Here is a 12,281-nt window from a genome sequence, read left to right on the forward strand (position 1 = left end):
CAGTATTTCACTGTGAGGTCAACACCTGTTGTATTCAGCATTTCACTGTGAGGTCAACACCTGTTGTATTCAGCATTTCACTGTAAGGTCTACTACACCTGTTGTATTCAGCATTTCACTGTGAGGTCTACTACACCTGTTGTATTCAGCATTTCACTGTAAGGTCTACTACCCCTGTTATATTCAGCATTTCACTGTAAGGTCTACTACACCTGTTGTATTCAGTATTTCACTGTAAGGTCTACTACACCTGTTGTATTCAGCATTTCACTGCAAGGTCTACTACACCTGCTGTATTCAGCATTTCACTGTAAGGTCTACTACACCTGTTGTATTCAGCATTTCACTGTAAGGTGAAGGTTGTATTCGGCACACGTGACAAATAAACTTTGATTTGATTTGAAATGACTCACTATTCTAAATCGCTCTGAATAAGAGCGTATGTTAAATGGCCTAGCTCACACATTATTGAATCATTTTTCTACAGCAAAGAGATTGAGTCCGGTGGAGACCAATTTATTTATTACTGAACATAAATATAAACGCAACAGGTAAAGTGTTGGTCCCATGGTTCATGAGTTGAAATATAAGATCACAGAAATGTTCCATTCGCACAAAAAGTTTATTTCTCTAAAATGTTGTGCACAAATTTGTTTACATCCCTGTTATTGAGCATTTCTCTTTTGCCAATATAATCCGTCCACCTGGCCACGGTGTGGCATATCAAGAAGCTGATTAAACAGCATGATCATTACACAGGTGCACCTTGTGCTGGGGACCCATAAAAGGCTACTAAAAAGGTGCAGTTTTGTCAAACAACACAATGCCACAGATGTCTCAAGTTTCCAGGGAGTGTGCAATTGGCATGCTGACTGCAGGAATGTCCACAAGAGCTGTTGACAGAGAATTTAATGTTAATTTCTCTACCATAAGCCACCTCCCACGTCGTTTTAGAGAATTTGGCACTACGTCCAACCGGCCTCACAACCACAGGCCAGGTGTAACCACGTCAACCCAGGACCTCCACACCCGGCTTCTTCACCTGCGGGATCGTCTGAGACCAGCCACCCAGACAGCTGATAAAACTGAGGAGTACTTCTGTCTGTAATAAAGCCCTTTTGTGGGGAAAAACTCGTTCTGATTGGCTGGGCCTGCCCTCCCAGGCTGCACCTCTGCCCAGTCATGGGAAATCCATAGATTAGGGCCTCATGAATTGATTTCAATTAACAGATTTCCTTGTATGAACTGTAACTCAGTAAAATTTGTGAAATTGTTGCATGTTGAGTTCATCTTTTTGTTCAATAAATATCACCTGTCAAACTCATTCCACGGAGGACCAAGTGTCTGCAGGTTTTCGCTCCTCCCTTGTACTTGATTGGTGAATTAAAGTAACTAATTAGTAAAGACCTCCCCTCACCTGGTTGTCTAGGGCTTAACTGACCAATACAATTTGATTCGAAAGGAAAAACCTGCAAACCCTCCTTGGAATGAGTTTAGTACCCTTATTGTATATAAACCCTGAACTGCTGATGCTACAGTATGTATTGGCCATAGAGCCCCACAGTATGAGTCATAATACCCATAAAACCTAGCAGTCAAACAGGGAAATGGTTCCAATTGTTTTTTTCCACCCTTCATTTTTTCCCCATAGGGAAACACTTCAAATAAGGGCAGTGTTTCGTGTAGACTTACCCTGGCGAGACATCTTTTTTAACCATGTAAAACTCTCTCTAGGACAAGGTGACATTTCTCAATATATTCGGCTCTATTTACTCTCAGATTTTGAAAATGCTAATTAGCGTCAAAGTAGACATCGTTGAAGACTACAAAATCGTGATTTAAAACTACAAATCCCTGCAAGCTCCTGCATATCATCTCTAGCTGACACCTTTGCTAACAGGTATTGTGTCAATTTAAATCTTACACAAGACAGTATACAGAATTGTCCGTTACATTTTTTTGGGGCCAATTTATTCATTTAGCCTCGGTGTACATATCACTGACAAACACCCACACAGACAGCGTGCTGAAGGCGCCACAGTGCCTCTTCAACCTTAGGAGGCTGAATAAATTTGGTTTGTCACCTAAAACCCTTACAAACTTCTACAGATGCACAATTGAGAGCATTCTGTCGGGCTGTATCACCGCCTGGAACGGCAACTGCTCCACCCACAACCGCAGGGCTCTCCAGAGGGTGGTGCTGTCTGCACAACTCATCACTGGGGACAAACTACGTGCCCTCCAGGACACCTACACCACCCGATGTCACAGGAAGGCCAAAAATATCAAGGACAACAACCATCCGAGCCACTGCCTGTTCACCCCGCTATCATCCAGAAGGCGAGGTCAGTACAGGTGCGTCAAAGCTGGGACCGAAAGACTGAAAAACAGCTTATATCTCAAGGCCATTAGACTGTTAAACAGCCATCACTAACATTGAGTGGCTGCTGCCAACACACTGACTCAACTCTCTGTCTCAAGGCCATCAGACTGTTAAACAGCCACCACTAACATTGAGTGGCTGCTGCCAACACACTGACTCAACTCTCTGTCTCAAGGCCATCAGACTGTTAAACAGCCACCACTAACATTGAGTGGCTGCTGCCAACATACTGACTCAACTCTCTGTCTCAAGGCCATCAGACTGTTAAACAGCCACCACTAACATTGAGTGGCTGCTGCCAACATACTGACTCAACTCTCTGTCTCAAGGCCATCAGACTGTTAAACAGCCACCACTAACATTGAGTGGCTGCTGCCAACATACTGACTCAACTCTCTATCTCAAGGCCATCAGACTGTTAAACAGCCACCACTAACACAGAGAGGCTGCTGCCAACACACTGACTCAACTCTCTGTCTCAAGGCCATCAGACTGTTAAACAGCCACCACTAACATTGAGTGGCTGCTGCCAACACACTGACTCAACTCTCTGGTCATCAGACTGTTAAACAGCCACCACTAACATTGAGTGGCTGCTGCCAACACACTGACTCAACTCTCTGTCTCAAGGCCATCAGACTGTTAAACAGCCACCACTAACACAGAGAGGCTGCTGCCAACACACTGACTCAACTCTCTGTCTCAAGGCCATCAGACTGTTAAACAGCCACCACTAACATTGAGTGGCTGCTGCCAACATACTGACTCAACTCTCTGTCTCAAGGCCATCAGACTGTTAAACAGCCACCACTAACACAGAGAGGCTGCTGCCAACACACTGACTCAACTCTCTGTCTCAAGGCCATCAGACTGTTAAACAGCCACCACTAACATTGAGTGGCTGCTGCCAACACACTGACTCAACTCTCTGGTCATCAGACTGTTAAACAGCCACCATTAACATTGAGTGGCTGCTGCCAACACACTGACTCAACTCTCTGGTCATCAGACTGTTAAACAGCCACCACTAACATTGAGTGGCTGCTGCCAACACACTGACTCAACTCTCTGGTCATCAGACTGTTAAACAGCCACCACTAACATTGAGTGGCTGCTGCCAACACACTGACTCAACTCTCTGGTCATCAGACTGTTAAACAGCCACCACTAACATTGAGTGGCTGCTGCCAACACACTGACTCAACTCCAGCCACTTTAATAATGGACAAATTGGATGTAATAAACATTAGAGGCTGCAGCCTATAGACAGACTAGGAATCACTGGCCACTTTAAGGAATGGAACACTAGTCACTTTTAATGTCACTTTAATAATGTGTACATATTTTGCTTTACTCATCTCATATGTTTATACTGTTTTCTATACTATTCTACTGTATCTTAGTCTATGCATTACTCATCTCATATGTATATACTGTATTCTATACTATTCTACTGTATCTTAGTCTATGCATTACTCATCTCATATGTATATACTGTTTTCTATACTATTCTACTGTATCTTAGTCTATGCATTACTCATCTCATATGTATATACTGTATTCTATTCTACTGTATCTTAGTCTATGCATTACTCATCTCATATGTATATACTGTATTCTATTCTACTGTATCTTAGTCTATGCATTACTCATCTCATATGTTTATACTGTTTTCTATACTATTCTACTGTATCTTAGTCTATGCATTACTCATCTCATATGTATATACTGTATTCTATACTATTCTACTGTATCTTAGTCTATGCATTACTCATCTCATATGTATATACTGTTTTCTATACTATTCTACTGTATCTTAGTCTATGCATTACTCATCTCATATGTATATACTGTATTCTATTCTACTGTATCTTAGTCTATGCATTACTCATCTCATATGTATATACTGTATTCTATTCTACTGTATCTTAGTCTATGCATTACTCATCTCATATGTATATACTGTTTTCTATACTATTCTACTGTATCTTAGTCTATGCATTACTCATCTCATATGTATATACTGTATTCTATTCTACTGTATCTTAGTCTATGCATTACTCATCTCATATGTATATACTGTATTCTATTCTACTGTATCTTAGTCTATGCATTACTCATCTCATATGTATATACTGTATTCTATTCTACTGTATCTTAGTCTATGCATTACTCATCTCATATGTATATACTGTATTCTATTCTACTGTATCTTAGTCTATGCATTACTCATCTCATATGTATATACTGTATTCTATTCTACTGTATCTTAGTCTATGCATTACTCATCTCATATGTATATACTGTTTTCTATACTATTCTACTGTATCTTAGTCTATGCATTACTCATCTCATATGTATATACTGTATTCTATTCTACTGTATCTTAGTCTATGCATTACTCATCTCATATGTATATACTGTATTCTATTCTACTGTATCTTAGTCTATGCATTACTCATCTCATATGTATATACTGTATTCTATTCTACTGTATCTTAGTCTATGCATTACTCATCTCATATGTATATACTGTATTCTATACTACTGTATCTTAGTCTATGCATTACTCATCTCATATGTATATACTGTATACTATTCTACTGTATCTTAGTCTATGCATTACTCATCTCATATGTATAGACTGTATTCTATACTATTCTACTGTATCTTAGTCTATGCATTACTCATCTCATATGTATATACTGTATTCTATACTATTGCATCTTAGTCTATGCATTACTCATCTCATATGTATATACTGTATTCTATTCTACTGTATCTTAGTCTATGCATTACTCATCTCATATGTATATACTGTTTTCTATACTATTCTACTGTATCTTAGTCTATGCATTACTCATCTCATATGTATATACTGTATTCTATTCTACTGTATCTTAGTCTATGCATTACTCATCTCATATGTATATACTGTATTCTATTCTACTGTATCTTAGTCTATGCATTACTCATCTCATATGTATATACTGTATTCTATTCTACTGTATCTTAGTCTATGCATTACTCATCTCATATGTATATACTGTATTCTATTCTACTGTATCTTAGTCTATGCATTACTCATCTCATATGTATATACTGTATTCTATACTATTGCATCTTAGTCTATGCATTACTCATCTCATATGTATATACTGTATTCTATTCTACTGTATCTTAGTCTATGCATTACTCATCTCATATGTATATACTGTATTCTATTCTACTGTATCTTAGTCTATGCATTACTCATCTCATATGTATATACTGTTTTCTATACTATTCTACTGTATCTTAGTCTATGCATTACTCATCTCATATGTATATACTGTATTCTATTCTACTGTATCTTAGTCTATGCATTACTCATCTCATATGTATATACTGTATTCTATTCTACTGTATCTTAGTCTATGCATTACTCATCTCATATGTATATACTGTATTCTATTCTACTGTATCTTAGTCTATGCATTACTCATCTCATATGTATATACTGTATTCTATACTATTGCATCTTAGTCTATGCATTACTCATCTCATATGTATATACTGTATTCTATTCTACTGTATCTTAGTCTATGCATTACTCATCTCATATGTATATACTGTATTCTATACTACTGTATCTTAGTCTATGCATTACTCATCTCATATGTATAGACTGTATTCTATACTATTCTACTGTATCTTAGTCTATGCATTACTCATCTCATATGTATATACTGTATTCTATACTATTCTACTGTATCTTAGTCTATGCATTACTCATCTCATATGTATATACTGTATTCTATACTACTGTATCTTAGTCTATGCATTACTCATCTCATATGTATAGACTGTATTCTATACTATTCTACTGTATCTTAGTCTATGCATTACTCATCTCATATGTATATACTGTATTCTATACTATTCTACTGTATCTTAGTCTATGTATTACTCATCTCATATGTATATACTGTATTCTATTCTACTGTATCTTAGTCTATGCATTACTCATCTCATATGTATATACTGTATTCTATTCTACTGTATCTTAGTCTATGCATTACTCATCTCATATGTATATACTGTATTCTATTCTACTGTATCTTAGTCTATGCATTACTCATCTCATATGTATATACTGTATTCTATTCTACTGTATCTTAGTCTATGCATTACTCATCTCATATGTATATACTGTATTCTATTCTACTGTATCTTAGTCTATGCATTACTCATCTCATATGTATATACTGTATTCTATTCTACTGTATCTTAGTCTATGCATTACTCATCTCATATGTATATACTGTTTTCTATACTATTCTACTGTATCTTAGTCTATGCATTACTCATCTCATATGTATATACTGTATTCTATTCTACTGTCTCTTTGTCTATGCATTACTCATCTCATATGTATATACTGTATTCTATACTACTGTATCTTAGTCTATGCATTACTCATCTCATATGTATATACTGTATTCTATACTACTGTATCTTAGTCTATGCATTACTCATCTCATATGTATATACTGTATTCTATTCTACTGTATCTTAGTCTATGCATTACTCATCTCATATGTATATACTGTATTCTATACTACTGTATCTTAGTCTATGCATTACTCATCTCATATGTATATACTGTATTCTATTCTACTGTATCTTTGTCTATGCATTACTCATCTCATATGTATATACTGTATTCTATACTACTGTATCTTAGTCTATGCATTACTCATCTCATATGTATATACTGTATTCTATACTACTGTATCTTAGTCTATGCATTACTCATCTCATATGTATATACTGTATTCTATTCTACTGTATCTTAGTCTATGCATTACTCATCTCATATGTATATACTGTATTCTATACTACTGTATCTTAGTCTATGCATTACTCATCTCATATGTATATACTGTATTCTATTCTACTGTATCTTAGTCTATGCATTACTCATCTCATATGTATATACTGTATTCTATACTACTGTATCTTAGTCTATGCATTACTCATCTCATATGTATATACTGTATACTATTCTACTGTATCTTAGTCTATGCATTACTCATCTCATATGTATAGACTGTATTCTATACTATTCTACTGTATCTTAGTCTATGCATTACTCATCTCATATGTATATACTGTATTCTATACTATTCTACTGTATCTTAGTCTATGCATTACTCATCTCATATGTATATACTGTATTCTATACTATTGCATCTTAGTCTATGCATTACTCATCTCATATGTATATACTGTATTCTATTCTACTGTATCTTAGTCTATGCATTACTCATCTCATATGTATATACTGTTTTCTATACTATTCTACTGTATCTTAGTCTATGCATTACTCATCTCATATGTATATACTGTATTCTATTCTACTGTATCTTAGTCTATGCATTACTCATCTCATATGTATATACTGTATTCTATTCTACTGTATCTTAGTCTATGCATTACTCATCTCATATGTATATACTGTATTCTATTCTACTGTATCTTAGTCTATGCATTACTCATCTCATATGTATATACTGTATTCTATTCTACTGTATCTTAGTCTATGCATTACTCATCTCATATGTATATACTGTATTCTATACTATTGCATCTTAGTCTATGCATTACTCATCTCATATGTATATACTGTATTCTATTCTACTGTATCTTAGTCTATGCATTACTCATCTCATATGTATATACTGTATTCTATTCTACTGTATCTTAGTCTATGCATTACTCATCTCATATGTATATACTGTTTTCTATACTATTCTACTGTATCTTAGTCTATGCATTACTCATCTCATATGTATATACTGTATTCTATTCTACTGTATCTTAGTCTATGCATTACTCATCTCATATGTATATACTGTATTCTATTCTACTGTATCTTAGTCTATGCATTACTCATCTCATATGTATATACTGTATTCTATTCTACTGTATCTTAGTCTATGCATTACTCATCTCATATGTATATACTGTATTCTATACTATTGCATCTTAGTCTATGCATTACTCATCTCATATGTATATACTGTATTCTATTCTACTGTATCTTAGTCTATGCATTACTCATCTCATATGTATATACTGTATTCTATACTACTGTATCTTAGTCTATGCATTACTCATCTCATATGTATAGACTGTATTCTATACTATTCTACTGTATCTTAGTCTATGCATTACTCATCTCATATGTATATACTGTATTCTATACTATTCTACTGTATCTTAGTCTATGCATTACTCATCTCATATGTATATACTGTATTCTATACTACTGTATCTTAGTCTATGCATTACTCATCTCATATGTATAGACTGTATTCTATACTATTCTACTGTATCTTAGTCTATGCATTACTCATCTCATATGTATATACTGTATTCTATACTATTCTACTGTATCTTAGTCTATGCATTACTCATCTCATATGTATATACTGTATTCTATACTATTGCATCTTAGTCTATGCATTACTCATCTCATATGTATATACTGTATTCTATTCTACTGTATCTTAGTCTATGCATTACTCATCTCATATGTATATACTGTTTTCTATACTATTCTACTGTATCTTAGTCTATGCATTACTCATCTCATATGTATATACTGTATTCTATTCTACTGTCTCTTTGTCTATGCATTACTCATCTCATATGTATATACTGTATTCTATTCTACTGTATCTTAGTCTATGCATTACTCATCTCATATGTATATACTGTATTCTATTCTACTGTATCTTAGTCTATGCATTACTCATCTCATATGTATATACTGTATTCTATTCTACTGTATCTTAGTCTATGCATTACTCATCTCATATGTATATACTGTATCCTATTCTACTGTATCTTAGTCTATGTATTACTCATCTCATATGTATATACTGTATTCTATTCTACTGTATCTTAGTCTATGCATTACTCATCTCATATGTATATACTGTATTCTATTCTACTGTATCTTAGTCTATGCATTACTCATCTCATATGTATATACTGTATTCTATTCTACTGTATCTTAGTCTATGCATTACTCATCTCATATGTATATACTGTATTCTATTCTACTGTATCTTAGTCTATGCATTACTCATCTCATATGTATATACTGTATTCTATTCTACTGTATCTTAGTCTATGCATTACTCATCTCATATGTATATACTGTTTTCTATACTATTCTACTGTATCTTCGTCTATGCATTACTCATCTCATATGTATATACTGTATTCTATTCTACTGTCTCTTTGTCTATGCATTACTCATCTCATATGTATATACTGTATTCTATACTACTGTATCTTAGTCTATGCATTACTCATCTCATATGTATATACTGTATTCTATACTACTGTATCTTAGTCTATGCATTACTCATCTCATATGTATATACTGTATTCTATTCTACTGTATCTTAGTCTATGCATTACTCATCTCATATGTATATACTGTATTCTATACTACTGTATCTTAGTCTATGCATTACTCATCTCATATGTATATACTGTATTCTATTCTACTGTATCTTTGTCTATGCATTACTCATCTCATATGTATATACTGTATTCTATACTACTGTATCTTAGTCTATGCATTACTCATCTCATATGTATATACTGTATTCTATACTACTGTATCTTAGTCTATGCATTACTCATCTCATATGTATATACTGTATTCTATTCTACTGTATCTTAGTCTATGCATTACTCATCTCATATGTATATACTGTATTCTATACTACTGTATCTTAGTCTATGCATTACTCATCTCATATGTATATACTGTATTCTATTCTACTGTATCTTAGTCTATGCATTACTCATCTCATATGTATATACTGTATTCTATACTACTGTATCTTAGTCTATGCATTACTCATCTCATATGTATATACTGTATTCTATTCTACTGTATCTTAGTCTATGCATTACTCATCTCATATGTATATACTGTCTTCTATTCTACTGTATCTTAGTCTATGCATTACTCATCTCATATGTATATACTGTATTCTATACTATTCTACTGTATCTTAGTCTATGCATTACTCATCTCATATGTATATACTGTATTCTATTCTACTGTATCTTAGTCTATGCATTACTCATCTCATATGTATATACTGTATTCTATTCTACTGTATCTTAGTCTATGCATTACTCATCTCATATGTATATACTGTATTCTATTCTACTGTATCTTAGTCTATGCATTACTCATCTCATATGTATATACTGTATTCTATTCTACTGTATCTTAGTCTATGCATTACTCATCTCATATGTATATACTGTATTCTATTCTACTGTATCTTAGTCTATGCATTACTCATCTCATATGTATATACTGTATTCTATTCTACTGTATCTTAGTCTATGCATTACTCATCTCATATGTATATACTGTATTCTATACTATTCTACTGTATCTTAGTCTATGCATTACTCATCTCATATGTATATACTGTATCCTATTCTACTGTATCTTAGTCTATGTATTACTCATCTCATATGTATATACTGTATTCTATTCTACTGTATCTTAGTCTATGCATTACTCATCTCATATGTATATACTGTATTCTATTCTACTGTATCTTAGTCTATGCATTACTCATCTCATATGTATATACTGTATTCTATTCTACTGTATCTTAGTCTATGCATTACTCATCTCATATGTATATACTGTATTCTATTCTACTGTATCTTAGTCTATGCATTACTCATCTCATATGTATATACTGTATTCTATTCTACTGTATCTAAGTCTATGCATTACTCATCTCATATGTATATACTGTATTCTATTCTACTGTATCTTAGTCTATGCATTACTCATCTCATATGTATATACTGTTTTCTATACTATTCTACTGTATCTTAGTCTATGCATTACTCATCTCATATGTATATACTGTATTCTATTCTACTGTATCTTAGTCTATGCATTACTCATCTCATATGTATATACTGTATTCTATACTATTCTACTGTATCTTAGTCTATGCATTACTCATCTCATATGTATATACTGTATTCTATTCTACTGTATCTTAGTCTATGCATTACTCATCTCATATGTATATACTGTATTCTATTCTACTGTATCTTAGTCTATGCATTACTCATCTCATATGTATATACTGTATTCTATTCTACTGTATCTTAGTCTATGCATTACTCATCTCATATGTATATACTGTATTCTATTCTACTGTATCTTAGTCTATGCATTACTCATCTCATATGTATATACTGTATTCTATTCTACTGTATCTTAGTCTATGCATTACTCATCTCATATGTATATACTGTATTCTATTCTACTGTATCTTAGTCTATGCATTACTCATCTCATATGTATATACTGTATTCTATACTATTCTACTGTATCTTAGTCTATGCATTACTCATCTCATATGTATATACTGTATCCTATTCTACTGTATCTTAGTCTATGTATTACTCATCTCATATGTATATACTGTATTCTATTCTACTGTATCTTAGTCTATGCATTACTCATCTCATATGTATATACTGTATTCTATTCTACTGTATCTTAGTCTATGCATTACTCATCTCATATGTATATACTGTATTCTATTCTACTGTATCTTAGTCTATGCATTACTCATCTCATATGTATATACTGTATTCTATTCTACTGTATCTTAGTCTATGCATTACTCATCTCATATGTATATACTGTATTCTATTCTACTGTATCTAAGTCTATGCATTACTCATCTCATATGTATATACTGTATTCTATTCTACTGTATCTTAGTCTATGCATTACTCATCTCATATGTATATACTGTTTTCTATACTATTCTACTGTATC

This window comes from Oncorhynchus kisutch, linkage group LG14, assembly GCF_002021735.2.
Source record: "Oncorhynchus kisutch isolate 150728-3 linkage group LG14, Okis_V2, whole genome shotgun sequence".
Classification (NCBI taxonomy): domain Eukaryota; kingdom Metazoa; phylum Chordata; class Actinopteri; order Salmoniformes; family Salmonidae; genus Oncorhynchus; species Oncorhynchus kisutch.